At 44.8% G+C, this 21,010-nt stretch overlaps 1 protein-coding gene and 1 non-coding gene across 5 annotated transcripts in view; both read right to left on the bottom strand.

The window, feature by feature from the left end:
- ERG (ERG, ETS transcription factor) overlaps window positions 1-21,010 on the bottom strand; it is a 322,032-nt gene that overhangs the window by 196,965 nt on the left and 104,057 nt on the right. The window lies entirely within an intron of this gene.
- TRNAV-CAC lies at window positions 20,935-21,007 on the bottom strand. Its single transcript has one exon. It is a non-coding gene; the product is annotated as a tRNA-Val (tRNA).

Below are 21,010 nucleotides of genomic sequence, written 5' to 3' on the forward strand. Positions count from 1 at the left end.
TTAGGACCAAAATGCCACTCCGATGATGCTGGCTCATGAATGCTTTTTGTTTTGCTTTGTTTGTTTTATTTATTCTGTGGAAACTGATTTGCCTTCCACAGGTAAAAGCTGGTGTCTCAGACTGTAAGGAATCTGCAATGCAGGAGACCCGGGTTTGATTTCTGGGTCAGAAAGATCCCCTGGAGAAGGGAATGGCAACCCACTCCAATATTACTGACTGCAGAATTCCATGGACAGAGGAGCCTGGTAGGCTACAGTCCAGGGGGTTAAGAGTCGGACACGACTGAGCAACTAAGTACACAGCAACATCTCCACCTACATCTACAAAAGTAGATAAGACAGCACCCTCGGCCCATTTGGGTATACTCTTTGCCCCTGAAATATTAATATTTCCATGAATCTAACAGGCCAAGAAGAGCCCAACACCAGAACCTTAGCGGCCCCAGCCAGCATCTCCTGTAAGACTGTACCATCATTATTTAATTTGAGGCAGTATTTAAATTTTAAGGTATAATCACATGCAATAAAAAGTACAAAATGCATAAAACATAACATAATCCTCTCCTCCCTGTGTAATTTAACACATAGATGCTAAGCAGGAAAGTAGCGAAGATACCGAGAATTACACAATCATCGCTGTTTTGCATCAGAAAGACTTTGGGGAGATGTATGATGACACACAGCCACAGAGACACAAATCGCACCTCTTAGCAACTCAGCGAAAGCAAAACCTAGCAACAGACGCCCCTCCTGTCTCCCTCTGCAACCTCTGATTATCTGAGTCAGGATCAGAGCCCACCCCAAGAACCAGGCTTTGGACTCAAGCAACAAAGAGTCTTAAGACTGCTTATTTTAAAAATGGTGAAGACTTCGCTGGTGGCCCAGCGGTTAAGATTTCACCTTCCAATGTGGGGTGGTATGGGTTCAATCCCTCATTGGGAAGTGAAGATCCCACACGCCTCAAACTCCCCCCCCCCCAAAAAAAAGATAGAAACAAGATTCTAACAAATTCAGTAAAGACTAAAAATGGTGGTGGTGGTGATTTAGTCGCTCAGTCGTGTCCAACTCTTGCGATCCCATGGACTATGGAATTCTCCAGGCAAGAATACTGGAGTAGGTTGCCATTTCCTTCTCCAGGGGATCTTCCCAACCCAGGAATCGAACCCGGGTCTCCTGCATTGCAGGCAGTTTCTTTACCAACTAAGCTACAAGACTAAAAATGGTCCACACCAAAAATATCTTAAAAAATAAAAATTGTGGCACCATACGTAAGTTGATAGTTATTCATTATCCATTAAATTTTTAAAATTATGTTAAAAAAAAAAGGCCTCTTAAACCAATACAGGCAATCATTTTGAGATCCTAAATACGCTTCCCCTGAACAGGGGCCATCCTCTGGTGGGTCAGACAGAAAAGAATCCACCTACAATGTAGAAGATCCAGGTTTGATCCCTGGGTGGGAAAGATCCCCTGGAGAAAGGAATGGCTACCCACTCCAGTGTTCTTACCTAGAGAATCCCATAGACAGCAGAGTCTGGCCAGCTAAGGTCCAAAGTGTTACAAAGAGTCAGACATGACTGAACATGCACCACGAACAGGGACCATTTTCGAATGATTTTTTTAAAAAGAGACTAAGTGATAATTTTTGGGAAACGGATGGGGAAACAATGAAAACAGTGGCTGACTTTATTTTCTGGGGCTCTAAAATCACTGCAGATGGTGATTGCAGCCATGAAATTAAGAAATGCTTACTCCTTGGAAGGAAAGTTAAGAGCAACCTAGATAGCATATTGAAAGCAGAGACACTACTTTGCCAACAAAGGTCCATCTAGTCAAGGCTGTGGTTTTTCCAGTAGTCATGTATGGATGTGAGAGTTGGACTGTGAAGAAAGCTGAGCGCTGAAGAATTGATGCTTTTGAACTGTGGTGTTGGAGAAGACTCTTGAGAGTCCCTTGGACTGCAAGGAGATCCAACCAGTCCATTCTAAAGGAAATCAGTCCTGGGTGTTCATTGGTGGGACTGATGTGGAAGCTGAAACTCCAATACTTTGACCACCTCATGCAAAGAGTTGACTCACTGAAAAAGACTCTGATGCTGGGAGGGATTGGAGCAGGAGGAGAAGGGGAGACAGAGGATGAGATGGCTGGATGGCATCACCAACTCGATGGACATGGGTTTGGGTAAACTCCAGGAGTTGGTGTTGGACTGGGAGGCCTGGCATGCTGATTCATGGGGTCGCAAAGAGTCGGACACGACTGAGCGACTGAACTGAACTGAACTGAACTGAAGTTGTGTGTAAACTCCTGGAAGCACATTAGAATCACCTGGAGGCATTTTTTTAACCGATAGACAAGCCAATCTCTTATCAATTAAATTAGAATTTCTGGGGGTGAGGAGAAGACACAGGCATTTTTTAATGCTCCCTGGAGGTTGTCAACCAATGTGTTAAAAGCACGTGCTAGCTGCTGCTTAGAGGATTAGTAAAGTGATGTTGCTCAGTCATGTCCCACTCTTTGTGAGTCGTGGTAGGTTACATAGACTGTAACCTACCATGCTCCACCGTCCATGGGGTTTTCCAGGCAAGAGTACTCCAGTGGGTTGCCATTTCCTTCTCCAGAAGATCTTCCCAACCCAGGGATCGAACTCAGGTCTCCTGTGTTGTAGGCAGACGCTTTACCAGCTAAGCCACCAGGGAAGTCCAGAGGATTAGAGAAGCTCTCAATTAAGATGATGCTCTGCTGCACAGCCTGACACCACCCAGCTGTGCAGACAACACAGGGACGTATCCAAGCAGCTAGTTTAGCCACTCCACAAAAATCTACAACCGGAAGTGTCTGTCTAGGAAAGCTCAGGCTCCCCTAGCCTAGGTGTGCAACGTGCTTTTTTGTGATTTGACAGGAAGGTGTCTGTTTCTGGGCTTCCCTGATGACTCAGTGGTAAGGACTCCATCTGCCAGTGCAAGAGACGCAGGTTCCATCCCTGGTCTGGGAAGGTCTCACCTGCCGCAGAGCAGCCAAGTCCGCGGGCCACAACCCCCGAGCCTGTGCTCCAGACCCCGGGAGCCACAAGTACTGAGCTCACAGGCCTCACTCCACAACAAGGGAAGCCACAGAGATGAGAAGCCCGAGCACCGCGCAGAGCGGGTGGCCTCGCTCACCGCAGCCAGAGAAAAGGCCACGCGGCAACGAAGACCCAGCCCAGCCAAAAAAAAAAAAAAATGTAAAAAACTGTCTCTCACACACACACATACCCACACAGTAAGGCACAGTGGAGTGTCTGCTGGGAATCGTTTCACACTCACGACTTCTTTAGTCGCATAACTGGACCATGTCACAGGAGATGACGCTGGCAAAACAAAGGCTAGTTTGTATGCATGTATTTATTTGCATGGAAAAAAGAAAGAACTGAGACACAACACGCCAGCAATCACCTTTGCTCATACAGGATGTCTCAGGCCTGGGTTTCTTAGAAGGCATATCCGGATGCTAAGCCCAAGAGCCGTTTCTTCGTTTGAGAGATGCAAACCCAGGGCGGTGAAAGTGAGGGGGAGGGAGGCCTGGGGAGCAAGCCTGCGGGCGGCCGCTCCAGGACAAGCCACAGATGGAGAGGCGGCCCTCTACAGAGACCCACAGATGCCCTCCAGAAGGCTGCAGACGCCTCGCCTCACCGCAGCCCACGGAGGCAGGGAGAAGAGGGACCTCAGTTGCCCGTGTTATTCCTGAGTCCTCTGGGTCACTGATCAGAATTCACCCTGCATCCTGGGTGATGTCATCAGGCCCCAGAGGTGACCGCTCCCAGAGTCAGATGCTAAGGCCAGTGCATGGGCCTCATCCAAGGGCAGACGTAGCAAGAGAATCTGCAAGCCCTCCTGCTGGGTTGACGGCCACAGGCAGGAAGGCTGGGATGTGTGGGGCAGGTGATCGGCCGGCCTGGGCAGGGGAAGCTGGAGGAGCCGGGCCGGGACTTGGCAGCAGAGGCGGGCGAGGAGCCGAGGGTCTGGGAGAGTGGGGACGGGGAGGCGACGGAGGTCCTCACACTCAAACTCTGCTCCACTGCTTGCGTTGAGCGGCGACTCCCAGAAATGAGAAAAAGAGACCGCAACTAACGCTGGCCACAGACAGGCCAGTGGAAGCGGGGCTCAATCTCGCACAAGGTCTGTGGCGCAAGAAATAGGAGGCAGACGAATCAGCAAGGGCAGCCAGCCAGGAGCAACAGAAAACTAACAGTTTGATGAAGCAGGCCAGACAATCTAGAGACACACCTCTGTATACGTAATTCAGGATGAAAGGGCACATTTTCACACAAGCTATGTTAAAATGAGTTGTTCAATACAGAGTATTTATGTTTTAAAAAAGCTATCTTATATATCTAAAAAATCCAAATTGATGAGAGGTGTAAATATTAAAAACTAAGCCATAAAAAAAGAAAAATTTCAAAGATATACGTTTGCATAATTTAGCACGGTACAGCCTCTGCAAGGTGAACTAAGTCCATAAAGGAAAATACTGATAGACTAAGCTACATTTAAAATAATTAAGATGCTCTATATGTTAAAAAAAAAAGAATCTAAGCAACATTAAAAAGCAAATAGTTTGTTCATTCTCAATGACAAAAAATATATATATTCTTTGTAAAAAGAAATAAAAATTTCAAACATCTGGAGAAAACATTTGAACTACCTTTGAACAGAATTTTAACATCCTTAACATAAAATAAAAAACCTTCCCACTTCCCTCTGTTTCTTTAATAAATGTTCATTGGCTGGCTATAGCATAGTAAGTACTGAGTCTCACACTGGCAAGACATTTTTGAGACACTGCATAAAACATATTCAAGACTACATGGAAAAATGGGAAAAGAATATGAGAAAAGTATGAATAGCTAATAAACTTTTTAGAAAAATTAATATTCAATGAAGTGCAAATAAAATGACATAACGAATTTTTGCCATTTACACTGTCCAGTCAGAAACATATGACAATAAATATTGGCAAGCACTGGGGAAAAAAAGTACCCATATACTGATGCGTGCTTAAGTTGGTACAAGTCTTCAAATGGAAACTTGGAAATTCACGTAAAATATTAGAATTTTGCCTATTTTTTGACATAGCAATTCCAATTCTATGTTTATAACTTTAAAAAGTTGCCATAGGTCGAAGCAAAGATTATTCAACACAGTACATGTTACAGCCAATATCTGAAGTAATCTAAAAATGCTGGGTAAGATTGAGGGCAGGAGGAGAAGGGGATGACAGAGGATGAGACGGTTGGATGGCATCACCGACTCAATGGACATGAGTTTGGTTGGGCTCCGGGAGCTGGTGTTGGACAAGGAGGCCTGGTGTGCTGCAGCTCATGGGGTCTCAAAGAGTCGGACACAACTGAGCGGCTGAACTGAACTGAAAAATGCATCAATAAATATTTAGTTCAAAATTTATGGAATACATATAGGATGCAATTCCATGAGGTCACTACACAGTGTTCAGGAGATGGGAAAACATCAATGTAATATTTATCGATGATACAAGGGCAGTTCCAAAAATGTTTATTAAATGCCCCTTTTTGGCAAAAATAGTTGCATTTCATTTTGTTCATGAAAGCATAGACTGGAACGATGCCCATCAAAACATCGATTGTGGTTATCTGAGTCAGTGAGGTTTTACGTAATGATTTTAATTTTTGTTCAGCTGTTCACAATGACATATAGAGCTTTGTCATTACAGAAAAGAACAAAAAGACTTTTATCTTGTAGTCACAGAAGGAGACAGAGGGAGAAGTCACAGTCAGGGAGAGGATTGTGAAATGAGGGACCTGCAGCTCCTCTGTGACTCAGGTTTCCACAGCATCTGTGGGCACAGGAGAACTGGCTAAGTAAGTCTTTGATAATGTTCTTTTTCCTCCTAGGTACCCAGGGAGACTATATTTCCCAGCACCCTTTGTCGTCAGTGTGGTCATGTGACTCAATTCTAGCCAATGGGAAGTGGGTGGAAGCCAGGATGGTCTATGAAACACGTGTATACTCCAATTACCCATTCTCTTCCCCGCCCAGTGGCTGAGAATGGAAAGGCTTCTGAGGACACAGAGAACAGCAAAGTCTAGGCAGAGGTTGGGCGGGAAGGAGACTGGATTCCTGAGTCACTGCTGCTGCTGCTGCTAAGTTGCTTCAGTAGTGTCCGACTCTGTGTGACCCTATAGATGGCAGCCCACCAGGCTTTCCTAGGGATTCTCCTAGGGATTCTCTAGGCAAGAACACTGGAGTGGGTTGTCATTTCCTTCTCCAATGCATGAAAGTGAAAAGTCAAAGTGAAGTTGCTCAGTCGTGTCCAGCTCTTAGTGACCCCATGGACTGCAGCCTACCAGGCTCCTCCATCCATGGGATTTTCCAGGCAAGAGTACTAGAGTGGGGCGCCATTGCCTTCTCCATCCTGAGTCACTGCTTACAAGAAAGACGCCAGGAGAACCATCATACCAGGAACCCCTGCCTTGAACTGAGTGAGAAATAAACTTCCTTTGTTGGACCCCTGAAATTAGGCGGTTCGTCAAAGCTATTAGTGGGCTTCCCATGTGGTAAAGAATCCACCATCTGCCGGTGCAGAAGACACGGGTTGGATCCCTGCGTCGGCAAGATCCCCTGAAGAAGGGAATGGCAACGTACTCCAGCATTCTTGCCCAGGAAATCCCCATGAGAGCCAGGCCAGCTACAGTCCACGGGGCTGCAAAAGAGCTGGATGTGACTTAAATGACTAAACAACAAAGAGATTTTAGTCTTCCCTGACTAACTGTGAAGTAGTCCCTCACTCTTACCCAGTACCCTAGCAGAGCAGCCCACTTAGAGCAACTTGGAATTATGGGATCTTCCTGTATCTGCCCCAGGACCCAATCCCATACTTCATGAGACTCTGCACTTAAGACACTCACAAGCACTTGTATTCAGCCACTTAAAGCTACAGGTGCTCATAAAAAGAAAGTTCTGTTGCTGTGAGCTGGTACCCATGATATCATGGATGACATTCCTTAAGAGTGCCAAGAAAAGTGTTAACTCTCTCCGCTAACTATGAAAAACATGAGAAATTTGGGACTTTATTTTTAGTTGCTAACATATGCATTTCTGAAAATTTTATTTAAAACCAAAAGAAATATTTCCATATTGAATTTCAATAGTGCAATATGCTGTTTGAGAATAAAATTAAAAGATCCGGTACATAAAGAGCTGCAAAAAGTTATATAACCCTCACTGTTTTTCACTGTGATGTGGGCCTCCAGGATCCAAGTTATAAGTGGATTAAGCAAGACTTTGTGCCATGTGCTAGTAAGAGACATCTCCCAGATTTCTAGGGCTCCTCTGGGGGTTTTAAGGATCTATGAACATCAAAGAGCAAAGATTTATTATCTTAAGAAGAAGCTAATATATTTAAAAACAAGATGGGTTAAATCTTGAACACCTTAGAAGTCTTGGGGCTTCAACTAACCAGACCAACAGAGTGAACAGAGCTTTTTCACATCTCTTCAAGGTGCAGATTAAAGCCTAACTGAGCAGGGAAAGCAGCATGTGTTGTGGACAGTTCCCCTTGTTTTCCCAGAGGATTCTCAGAACGTTCTAAATTATGTCTTTAGCGTGACTGTTCCGTAAGGACGCACACCTCCGCACCATCTGCATATTTACCTTTGTTCTCTGCGCGTAAAGATACAGAAATAACTGAAATTGGGGAGACGTACGAGGTTTTCCTTATCTGTCAGCAACTGAATGAAATTTTTAAAAACCCTCTCTGACTTGGAAGTATTTTATTGTTTAACATATGCTGTTGGCAACTGGCCTTTTATATTTAATTTTACCACTTTTTCTCTTAACTGGAACAGGAACTTAGGTTCCTGGCAGAACTTAAGACCTTTGGGCTCAGGCTTTCAGCAGGGGTCCTCATTCTAAAGGCAGGGACCAGACTACTGAGGCAGAACATGTTTAAGAGTTGCCCTAAAGCTGGTCTGGCGAACTCTGCCCAACACTGATTTCAAGGGCACAGGAGAAGGAAGGGGACGAAGGGGAAAATGGGCAAGTTAGATGTGACAAGAGGGAGCTAACCACACCACTCTCCCACTCTGAACTTTCTAACCCTGAAACAGGCCGGAACGGTGCGGGGGGGGGGGGTGATAAACCGAAAACTGCAGGCGATTGAAGACTTCCCCGGTGGTCCAGTGGTTAACAATCCACCTGCCAGTGCAAGGGTCATGGGTTTGATCCCTGACCTGGGAAGATCCCACGTGCCTTGGAGCAATTAAGCCCACGTCCCACAACTATTGAGCCTCTGCTCCCGAGCCCGGGAGCCACAACTCCTGAGTCTGTGTGCTGCAACTACAGAAGCCTGAGCACCCTGGAGCCCGTGCTCCACCAAGAGAAGCCCCCACCACAAGAAGCCCCCACATCCTGACTAGAGAGCAGCCCCCGCTCGCTGCAACTAGAGAAAGCCCACGTGCCACAACGAAGACCCAGTGCAATCAAATGTAAGTAAATAAACAGCTTTCAAAAGAAAACAATTAACTGGGTTTCTGAGCACATGAAAATAAAACTGTATGTTAACAATTATAAGTGACCATAAAAAACTCTCGATGGATCTGAGATACTGTTTGAGAGATGAAGGAGACATTCAGCCTTAAGCAGGTGTGAAGAAGTCGTGAGGAAAGTAAGGTTTTATGTGCACTTTACTGAGTCCAGCTCATTCAGTAAAATGGTTACATACATGTATGCTGGCAGTCCATGAAATGAGGACAACTTTGTAAAACTCACGTTGGTACCAGTTTGAAATTTCAGTCTTCCAGAAAGAGTAAATCATAATCCTATCAGGTCCCATGAGGCATTCTATTTTTCTAAACGCGTTAAAAACTTCTCGTCCAAAGGAAAAGATTACAGCGAATGTGCTTCAAACAAGACATCATTTTCCATCCCTCTCCGAATCCTCAAACGGTAAATAGTGATGGCATGGAAATACAAGTGGTGTTTCATGTCACCCCCGCATTCCACAGCCTGGAATAGCTCTTCCTTGGGAGCTTTCTTTCCATCCTGCATCAATAAAGAAAGTGGCTTTAAGTCACTGAAAAGGAAGACGTGAAGAAACCTGCCGGGTATACTTACCACACACAGAGGTGACAAAAATTGCGCTGCAAGATGAAGGGGAAAATAAACCACTCCAAGGAATAAACTAAAAACATGAAGACACATTTAAAAAGAAATGAGGTCATGATGGCAGTATTTGTAAATGCCTGAACCATCAATACAGGGAAAGGTGTGAAATGGGCATTCCTGGCCATGGAAGGGAACATGTGAAATAGAGCCAAAGGAAGCCACTGACCAGATAATCACGTACAGACAACAATATCCGAGAGTCAAGGAAGACAAGCGAGACCAAGATGCAGTCTCCTCTGGGGACACGGGACAGACTGAAGAAGTGTCGCATGGAGGAAGGCTGTCTATGGAGCCCCACAGTGGAGAGAAAGCTTTGCCCAGCATTGAAGCCACAGACCCCGCTTGAGGAAGCCTAGAAGGAGCCTGGAGTGGACATATCCCGAGTAGAACAGGAAACCCATGAGAGTACCCCCCTCAATGTTTTCCGGTCCCAAAATTCCCAAATCTGGTAGAAGCAGAACGCTGGAGCAGAAGCATGGCCGAAGCACGGGTGGAGCTGCCTCCTGGCGACCCACATGCGAAAGGAGCTTTCTCTTCTTCCTAACTGAAGAATAGCTGAGTCACAATATCATGTTAATTTCATGTATACAGCACAATGACTTAACTATATATATGAAACTCCAGGACTTTGGCCACCTCATGCGAAGAGTTGACTCATTGGAAAAGACTCTGATGCTGGGAGGGATTGAGGGCAGGAGAAGAAGGGGACGACAAAGGATGAGACGGCTGGATGGCATCACTGACTCGATGGACATGAGTCTGAGTGAACTCTGGGAGTTGGTGATGGACAGGGAGGCCTGGCATGCTGCGATTCATGACGTTGCAGAGTCGGACATGACTGAGCGACCGAACTGAACTGAACTGATATATATATAGTGTGTGTGAGTGTAGCAAACATACAGATATATTCTCTTTCTGATTCTTTTCCCTTATAGGTTATTCCAAATTGTTGAGTAAAATTCCCTGTGCTTTACAGTAGGTCTTTGTTGGTTATCTACTTTATGTGTGATATGCTCAGTCGCTCAGCTGTGTCCCACTCTGCAATCCCATGGACTGCAGCCTACCAGGCTCTTCTGCCCATGGGATTTCCCCAGCAATAATACTGGAGTGGGTTGCCATTTTCTCCTCCAGGGGATCTTCCCCATCCAGGGGTCAAACCCATGTCCCCACCTTGGCAGGCAGATTCTTTACCACTAAGCCACCTGGAAAGCCCATTTTATATATAGCAGTATATATATATTTATATATATATATATAAATCCCAAACTCCTAATTTATCCCTCCCCTCTTTCCCCCTTGATAACCATCAATTTGTTTTCGACATCTGTGAGTCTTTCTGTTTTGTAAACAAATTCATTTGTATCTTTTTTTTTTTTATTTCACAGGTAAGTGACATCACATGATATTTGTCCTTCTCTTTCTGACTTACTTCACCTACTATGCTGATCTCTAGGTCCATCCATGTTCTGCAAATGTCATTATTTTAATCTTTTTTATAGCCGAGTAATATCCCATTATATGTATCTCCTATCTTCTTTATCCGTTTATCTGTGATGGACATTTAGCTCCTTTCCATGTCTTACTTATTGTAGCTGGTGCTGCTATGAACGCAGGGCTGCATACATCTTCATGTACTACAGTTTTCTCCGGAGACGTACCCAGGAGTGGGACTGGGGTTGCTTGACCACATGGCAACTCTAGTGTTCGTTTTTTAAGGAACCTCCATAATGTTCTCCATAGTGGCTATACCAATTTACATTCCCACCAATGGTGTAGAAGGGTTCCCTTCTCTACACACATGAGGGGGCCTTTCTGCTTTCTAGCACCATAGCTGATAGGTAATCAGTTCCCTCTCCTTGAATCTCATGTCATTTCAAGCACTGAAGGTCACAGTTGGGCAACCCAGGCCCAAGGCAGCATTCGCATAAAGCCCCCACTACTGGACTTAAATGCTGGGCGCGGGGGGCACGCGTTGACAGAATGACCAACATGATTTGGGTGTTTAGGCTTGAAATCTGAGGAGCCAAGAAAGCCTTAACCAAAAGCCCTAAGAGAAATTTACTGTGAATTCTGAATTGTAACAGGAGGCAGATAATATAACAAATAGAGAAAAAAAAAATTGTATATCCAGAGGTCTAAAACCAAGAAACATCCAAACAGTAGCATCAATAATCTAAAAGGATTTTTTTAAATCATCTTTTGTTGTTGTTGTTTTTTTTTAAGGATTCTGATTTTCCATAACGGTGGTACTGGATAAACGGTGGAAATTCTCAACAGTGAAGGGCCCCAATCCAAGTAGTAAGGACAAGAGGCTAACCCTGTTGGGAAAATTGTAGTTCATGGGAAAAACAGTTGTCTGCAGAATTGATATAATGTTAATTTCTCATATGATCATGGTTTAAAGGACTATCTTGGTTAAATCTACACTGGTTAGATGTGTAAATGCTCATCTCATTAGCACACATTAAATGATTTCATACATAATCTCCAAGGGTGGGTTAAGAGTGGCTTGTGAAGCAACTGGAGGCAAATGGTGGCTCAGAGCCTCTCCAGGGAAGACTCGGTGATAAGGGTCTCTCATAAAGAGAGCCAGGGAGAGAGACTGTGTAACGGTCACCGTTACACATTCACTGCATGGAAAAACATTGTCCAGAATTATGAATTAATTAACAGCCTAGAATTCTTCTGCTCATTCGTATGAACTATACAATGAAGGCCTGCAATGCATTTTGCATAGCTTTCATTTCTTTTAAATTGCTGCTTTCTAAAATTCCCTTGTTCTCACATTTTGTTGGGGAGCCCAACTACTAATCAGTAGAGTTTCACCCAAGAAATAGCAATCGTTGGACATTTCTGGATTTTTCCATATTGCTCTTTTTCTTGTTACATTTATCCTTGATCTGCTTGTGTCACTGCAAGCAATCAGTACCCATCATGAGTAACACATGATACTTACTGTACAACAAAGCCTAAGTCTTTTTTAGCAACCGTAAACCCCTAGAGTTCGGAGAAGGCAATGGCACCCCACTCCAGTACTCTTGCCTGGAAAATCCCATGGACAGAGGAGCCTGGTAGGCTGCAGTCCATGGGGTCTCTTAAGAGCCGGACACGACTGAGCGACTCCCCTTTCACTTTTCACTTTCATGCACTGGAGAAGGAAATGGCAACCAACTCCAGTGTTCTTGCCTGGAGAATCCCAGGGATGGGGGAGCCTGATGGGCTGCTGTCTATGGGGTCACAAAGAGTCAGACACGACTGAAGTGACTTAGCAGCAACAGCAGCAAACCCCTAGAGTTAGGTCTCTCCCTCCTAATCCATTCATCTATATCATGGCCTTTTCTCTCTTCACACTCAGCAGATTAATAAGGTTATCTGCCTTTAGTAATTTCACTTTCTTACAGTATGAAATGACTAAGGTTGATGAAAGGAGATATTACATTAAAAAAATAAATAATAAAGAACAGGAAAGCAAAGCTAAAAGAAACAGCAGCTCTGATTTATTTCTCTGTGAGACTCTCAGGTTTCCTTAAGTGTTTTTCTGTTCTGGCTCTCCAAACCCAGCCTAAGCGAAAACGAAGAGGTATGGCAGATGCTGTTACCCATCTGCACAGTTCCCAAAGACCCCAGGAGGGCAAAGACCAAAAAGAAGCAAAACTAAAGGAAGCTAAAACAGGAGAGCTGGGTTCAATCCCTGGTTTGGGAAGAGCCCCTGGAGGAGGGAACGGCAACCCGCTCCAGGACTCTTGCCTGGAAAATCCCATGGACAGAGGAGCCTGGCGGGCTACATACAGTCCATGGGGTTGCAAAGAGTCGGACAGGACTGAGCGACTTCACTCACTCACTCACTTTGTCAGCAAGGGCACTTGCTATTCAGCAGAAGACAGTCCTACAGATGGTAAATTTGCAACTCCCTCTTAATAAAGGACGGAGTAACAATGTCCAGCAAACGATGGCCCTGTCGGGCTGTTCCCAGGAGGTGGCTACTTGCTGGTCTTGTTTCTGCAGACACCCCTGACAGCCCCAGAGGCGGGCCCCTCAGGTCTCCCTTCAGGAGACAGCCCAGCGTTCACCTGAACCGAGCCTCCAGATGCTCACAGCCCCTCCGCCTCATCTCAGACTCATAACAGAACCCAGCAGGGTGCGAGCGCCTGGCCACTTCTGCCCATCACTGGGCCACTCCAGAGGCACCGTCTGCTCCAGGGCTCCCCGCTGGTCGCTGGTCTGTTGGAGGATCCCAAATGCATCTGGCTGCGGCTGTCCCTGCCGTCCTATCCTTCACGGAAGGACCCCTCCCCCGCAAATAATCCTCTTGCATTCCTAATTCTGCTCCAACATCTGCTTCCCAGGGAGCCCAACTAACACAGTTCTCTAAAAACCGATGCTGTGTTAGCGCAAAGTGACTTTCCGCACCCCAGTCTGAAGATCAAGGTTCCAGAAATTAAAATGTCATGCAGCAAACTAGATACTACACGTAGAATGGATAAACAACAAAGTTCTTCTGTGTAGCGCAGGGGACTATATCCAGCCTCTTGCAATAAATGATAATGGAAAAGAATATGAAAAAAAAAATGTAGCTACAAGTGAATCACTTTGCTGGACAGCAGAAATTAAGATACAGCTGTAAATCAACTATATGCTGATTTTAAAAATCATTTCACACCAAAAAACTGAGTTTCATGCAATTCCAATTGACCACGTTATCGAGCTACATCAAAGGGAAGAAACAAGCATCTAAACTTTAACTGTCAGTGAGTGACCCGAGGATTGAAATGCCTTTATCATCATGATGACACAAAATAATTAGGGCTGTATATAACATGCTACTATTTATATTTTGGGGCAAAGCTAAATAATTTTATGTGATGCAAAAATAACAGCAGAGATTTCATAAATCATTCAAGTGATTTATATTGTATCAATCAAAAGGTTTTCTAAGACATATACATTTTAGTGAGTGTGTTTTAGAAAAGAACCTGGCAGGATATTATGCGAAGTGAAATCAAGCAGACAGAGAAAGACAAATACTCTATGATTTCACTTAAATGTGGAATCTAAAAAAAGCCAACTCATAGAAATTGAGAGTGAAGTGGTAGTAACCCAGGGGCTCAGGGTAAGGGAAATGGGAAGATATTGGTCAAAGAGTATACATTTCCAGTCACAAGATGAATAAATTTTGGGATCGAATGGACAGCATGACTATAGTTAACTATTTTGTATTGTATACTGAAAGGTTCCTAAGATCTGAAATGTTCTCATCCCAAAGGAAAAAAAAAAGAAAGATAATTATGTGAGGTGATAGAGACATTAACTAACCCTAATATAGCAATCACTTCACAACATACACGGAACAAATCCTCACCTTATAACCTTAAACAATGGTGCATCCCAACCTTACCTCAATAAACCTGGGGAGAAAAACCAACACACCAAGAAAGTTGTGTCATTTTTTTCTCATTCATAGCCACATCTCCTCACCAGGCATGCCTTATGTCACCTAAGGTTTTTTGTTTTGTTTTGTCTTGTTTTTATTAATTATCAGTGCATTTTATTTCAACAGCCCTGACTAAAATTTTTTAAAAATTGCAAAAATGACTATAAGCTTTTTAAAAAATGACTGTAAACTTGATAAGCTAAGTAGTAGCAGAGCACTGCTCTACTTTTTTAAAAAAAACAAACTGAGGTGCAGTTGATTTACAAGAGTGTTAGTTTCAAGTATACAGCAAAGTGGTTCAGTTATACATGTTTTTTTAGGTTCTTTTCCATCATAGCTTACTATAAAATATTGAATATAGCTCCCTCTGCTATATAGCAAATCTTTGTTGTTTTTTTCAAATTTTTTTTCTAATTTCACTTTTGAGGAATAAACTAAAGGGGCTTTTAAGTCCTTTTACTGAATACGTGTGAATTTTCCATTCCTAAAGACTAAGGAATAAGAACAACGGCCTATTGTTTAAATTATTCAAAAGAGAAAAATATCCTCTCTCTTTGGGTCTGTTTTCTTTCTTGGTGCTTTTGTTCATGGCTAATGTTGCCTTTTAGTTCAGTTCCGTCGCTCAGTTGTGTCCGACTCTGCGACCCCATGAATCACACAGCACGCCAGGCCTCCCTGTCCATCACCAACTCCCGGAGTTCACTCAAACTCACGTCCATCGCCTATTTTCCGTCTAATTCTTCTAGGACAACACTCCTCTGAAAGCCAAATAGGAAACCCACCCATCACCTCTTGTCTCACTGGCAGGTTCTAGATCCCTTTTGCAATATGTAACAAAATACGTAAATTTATATAAACTTATTTTTTCAAATAATAATGGAAAGTAAAAATTTGAATTGCAGACTTTTCAAACAACGATTAAGTCACAAAAAATTTGATTTCTGACTGTTACTTCAGGCATATCCTTTTAATCTGTGATGATAAACTTCAACATAAAGACAGATTAAACTTGGATTTTAAAACAAAGGATATGAGAATCATATGCTTAGAGTTCTATATTTCCGTCAGCCTCAAACTCAGTTGGCGCAATAATACCATTATTGTAAACTTTTATGGGGCTAATCTGGAGGTCCATATAAATCGGTATTATTGTTTATTTTTGGATACTGATAATAGCGGCCTATTAGCAGTTCATGCAGAATGCGAATGAACGGTACTTTTCAGAAAATCCACAAAGAATCACTAAAAAATTAGCAGCCATGCTTTGGTTCAGTTTGTTTACTTTTTTAAAGCACATTTGCAGAAGTAACATGCATTCTCTCAAGGCAAACACAAGCAGGATTTTCTGTTAACCCTGGAATTTGATCTTTAAAATTAAAAAAAAAAAAAAAAACTTTCTCTGCTATTTACAGTTTCTGCTTTGGGAAAAATCCCAACATCTGGATACCAGAGTCAGCAGCAAAATCCACAGAGACACATGTGCAATTTTATGCCTGCAAACCCACTATTTTTTCGGGTAAAACGACTGGGGAGGTGATTCTTCCTCATTTCTTACTCCACAGAAATTTTGAGGACTGTTTTCCAAATGGATCCAGGGTAGGAAATCATGTTATGTAACACAAGCCGGTGTACATACCTACACGTGTATAACTAAAATCTCTTCCAAAGAGTACTTTTCCTTGCTATATGTGATGCACTCTGAACATTTCCACCCTTTTTCATTTCATTCCATTTCCTTTTGTCAATACCAGCTTTGACTCACGTCCACAAATGGGTCGTGACCTGCAGTTTGAAAACCAGGGCTTCCAGGCCATGCTGTGAAAAAGACCAGTCCTTGGGCCAGCAGCGCCAGCAGGGGCCTTGTCTGAAGGGCGGAACCCTGAGGCCCATCCACGCTAGTCTCCAGGTGATGCGTGTGCACGTTCACATTTGAGCAGCTTTGCTCTAGAACACAGGAGAAGGCAATGGCGCCCCACTCCAGGGCTCTTGCCTGGAAAATCCCATGGACGGAGGAGCCTGGTGGGCTGCAGTCCATGGGGTCACTAGGAGTCGGGCACGACTGAAGCGACTTAGCAGTAGCAGCAGCAGCTCTAGAACAGGAGACTGCAGAAGAGGATCTGTCATCTGAACTGAATTTAGACAAAGAACGTGCCTCGAGATCAGCGTTGTTCAAAGGAGCTCTGCCATTCCACCGACTTTAAGAGGCAACACGTCTTTCTGGCAGCGGAGTTAGGTGCAAATAAAAATTTACTTTCCACTTTTATCAACTGCACCCCACAGGGCTTCCATTAAAGCACAGGGCTCCTAACCTGGGATCCCAGGGCCTCCCAGGGGCGGGGGGTGGGGGTGCTGAATTGGTTGCAACAGATCTGTGAGCATATAAGAGTGTGTATGTGTGTGTACATGTGTACTTATTCTGGGTGGTGGGGGAATGGAGGAATACATAGCATTTACCAAATTCTGAAAGAGTTCTAAGATTTGGGCCCTTCCCTGGTGGTCCGGTGGTTAAGACACCACATTTCTGCTGCAGGGGGCAGGGGTCCAATCCCTGGTCCGGGAACTAACATCCCACATGCCATATGGTGCAACCAAAAACAGAAAAATTTATAAGAGTTCCAAGACTTAGAAAAGTCAAGGTGGGCTATCAGGCTATGAAAAGACCCAAAGGAAATGTAAACACCCATCACTAAGTGAAAAAAGCCAATCTGAAAAGACTATGTGCGATCTGCTTCCAACTCTGTGACAGTCTGGAACCCACAAGACTATGGAGACAGTAATAAGCTCAGTGGTAGCCAGGGGCGGGGAGGGGATGAAGAAGCCGAGAAAGAATGAACAGGCAGAGCACAGTCACAGAAACATGTCGGTCCAAGGCCACAAAACACACAGCGCCCAGAGTGAACCCGAATGTAGACTGTGGGCTTGGGGTGATGCAGACATGTCAAGGCAGGTTCATCAATTGTCCACAAATATGCCACCACAGTGGGAGATGTTGACAGAGGGAGAGAGGCTGTGGGTGTGTGGGGAGAGAGCATATGTGAAGCATCTCTCTTTTGATCAATTTTGCTGTGAACCTAAAACCCCGTGGATTGTAACCTACCAGGCTCCTCCATCCATGGGATTCTCCAGGCAAGAATACTGGAGTGGGTTGCCATTTCCTTCTCCAGGGGATCTTCCCGACCCAGAGACTGAACCCAGGTCTCCCGCCTTGCAGGCAAATGCTTTAACCTAAAAGCACACCAAAAACTACATACAGATGCTTTTGAGCTGTGGTGTGGGAGAAGACTCTTGAGAGTCCCTTGGACTGCAAGGAGATCCAACGAGTCCATTCTAAAAAGGAGATCAGTCCTGAATATTTATTGGACTGATGCTGAAACTGAAGCTCCAATACTTTGGCCACCTGATGGGAAGAGCTGACTCATTGGAAAAGACCCTGATGCTGGGAAAGATTGGAGGCAGGAGGACAAGGGGACGACAGAGGATGAGATGGCTGGATGGCATCACTGACTCGATGGACATTAGTTTGAGTAAACTCTGGGAGCTGGTGATGGACAGGGAGGCCTGGCGTGCTGCAGTCCATGGGATCGCAGAGAGTCAGACACAACTGACTGACTGAACTGAACGTCTTCCCCTCCATGGGTCTGCCACTCCCTCTGGCTTCTTGGCCCCGCCAGCTCTCCCTCTCTGGCTCTGGAGGGCTCTGGAGGGATCTGGAGGGCCTCTATGGGCTCCTCCTCCTCTTCCCAAACTCTGTGTGTTGGAGGGACTCAAAGCTCAGACCTAAGGCTCTTCTGTACCTTGGTTCCCAGGTGAGTTCATCAGTCACCCAGCCCCAAATGCAGACCGATGACTCACCATGTAAATAACCCATCCAATATACATTATGAAGCTGTTTACAAAAACCAAAAAGCTTTGATTAGATCATGTCACCCATTCTGCTTAAGCCCCCAGTAGTCCCTTGCCCCCTGACATGCAGAATAAAATGTTCAAGTCCCGGTCTTCGCAGATCAGAACTTCACATATGGCCTCAGCCGTACTCCACAGCAGCCCTCATCACCTGCCGTTCCTCGAACAAGCCAAGCAGGTTCCAGCCTAACGGCCTTTGCCCGTGCTGTCCTCTCTTCTCCAGGCACAGTTCCCGCATCAGAACATCACTTCCTTCAGGTCCCTCTCTGAGCGTGGTGCGTGCATGCTCCGTCTCTGAGTCACGTCCAACTCTCTGTGACAGCATGGCCTGTGTGGTCTGTCCTCTGTCCATGGGATTCTCCAGGCAAGAATGCTGGCGCGGGTGGCCATGCCTTCCTCCAGGGGAATCATCCCGACCCAGGGACTGAACCTGGGTCTCCTTAGTCTCCTGGTAGATTCTTTACCATTTCAGCTATTTCCAAAATCCTTCCCTAATCTCCTGGGCAAAATGGCACCTTTCCCTCCATCACTCTCCTGATGACCTCTTGATTCAGTTCAGTTCAGTTCAGTCTCTTGATTACCTTTAATTTTAAACACCACCAACCAGCATTAAAATACATATATTGATATCTGTACATACATATGTGTTGTAACACTGTCAATATACTATATGTATTTCTGCTTAATCTATCTCAGCCCTAGAATGTAAGCTTCATGCAAGCAGGGATCTTACCTGTTTGGTTCATGCTATATCCCCATCAATGTTGAATGGTTTTGTGGAAATGAATCCCCAAAATTACAGAATAGAAAGTGCAACTTGCTGATAAGTAAATGAGGAGATAATCACTAGCACAAGCTTTCAAATAAAATAACATTGATGAAAACTCCCCTTTCCACTCATCAAATCAGCATAGGCTAAAAATCACAACAAAGGCGATAAAATGGCATTTTCAGATGCTCCTTGGAGAAGTACGAAAAGGCATAATTGGGTGGGTAAATATTGTTATCCAAAGCCTTAAAAATGTTGGTAGTCCTTGAATTAATCAAGGTTTCTGGTCAGGGAGGGCCTTCCCTGATAGTTCAGTTGGTAAAGAACCTGCCTGCAATGCAGGAGACCCTGCTTCGGCTCCTGGGTCAGGACAATCCACTGGAGAAGGGATAGGCTACCCACTCCAGTATTCTTGGGCTTTCTTTCTGGCTCAGCTGGTAAAGAATCCACCGGCAATACAGGAGACCTGGGTTCAGTTCCTGGGTTGGGAAGATCCTCCGGAGAAGGGAAAAGCTACCCACTCCAGTATTCTGGCCTGGAGCATTCCACGGACTGTATAGTCATAGGATTGTGAAGAGTCTGACACAACTGAGCAACTTTCGCTTTCACATTTCGCTTTCACTTTTCTGATCAGAGAGGTACTGAAGGAAGTGATCCTGTAGGAATGTAACCTTGTAGGCAGCTCGAGATAAAAAGCACATAAGGAAGGCTGGGCGGGAAAAGCAGCAGGCAGATGAACAGTTAGAGACAAGAGACAGGGCAGCTCAGCTCTGAATGCGACACTACATGGAGAGTGAAGGAGAGAAAGTGTTAGAGACAAGCCCTGAGTTTCAAGTCTGGTCGCTGGTAGAAGTGGCCATGATGGAAAAAGGAAAAGGGGGATTAACAAAAATTTTAAATGATGGCAGGGCTGCTGGTGATGACGCTGATGATGGATAATCATTCCTACTTACCAGACGCTATTTTAAGACCTTCACATGAATCACCCATCTGATCTCCCTACAACACTAGGCAGTAGACACCACTCTCCTCATTTTACTGATAAAAGAACTGAGGTCCAGAGAGGGCTTTGTCCAAAGTCAAACAGCAAACGTCATGCCAGGGATCATAAAGGAAGAAGTCTGGCTTCCCAGCCTGTTTGCTCACCCATTCCTCTGGAACCTCCCTGTCCCAAAGGGAAGTGTAAATAAGTAAAGTGAAGTCGCTCAGTTGTGCCCAATTCTTTGCAACCCCATGGACAGCAGCCTATGAGGTTCCTCAATCCATGGAATTTTCCAGGCAGAGTACTGGATGCTGCTGCTAAGTTGCTTCACTCATATCCGACTCTACACAACCTCATAGACGGCAGCCCATGAGGCTCCCCCGTCCCTGGGATTCTCCAGGTAGGAACACTGGAGTGGTTTGCCATTTCCTTTTCCAATGCATGAAAGTGAAAAGTGAAAGTGAAGTCGCTCAGCCGTGTCTGACTCTTCTCGACCCCATGGACTGCAGCCTACCAGGCTCCTCCATCCATGGGATTTTCCAGGCAAGAGTACTGGAGTGGGGTGCCATTTCCTTCTCCAGGGGATCTTCCCAACCCAGGAATTGAACCCAGGTGTCCCGCATTGCAAGCAAATACTTTTACTGTCTGAGCCACCAGGGCAAGCCAGGAAATCTGTTTCCACCTGGTTTCAAACTGGGGACCTTTCGCATGTGAGGCAAACGTGATAACCACTACACTACAGAAACAGG

Source organism: Capra hircus, chromosome 1 (assembly GCF_001704415.2).
Source record: "Capra hircus breed San Clemente chromosome 1, ASM170441v1, whole genome shotgun sequence".
Taxonomy (NCBI): Eukaryota; Metazoa; Chordata; class Mammalia; order Artiodactyla; family Bovidae; genus Capra; species Capra hircus.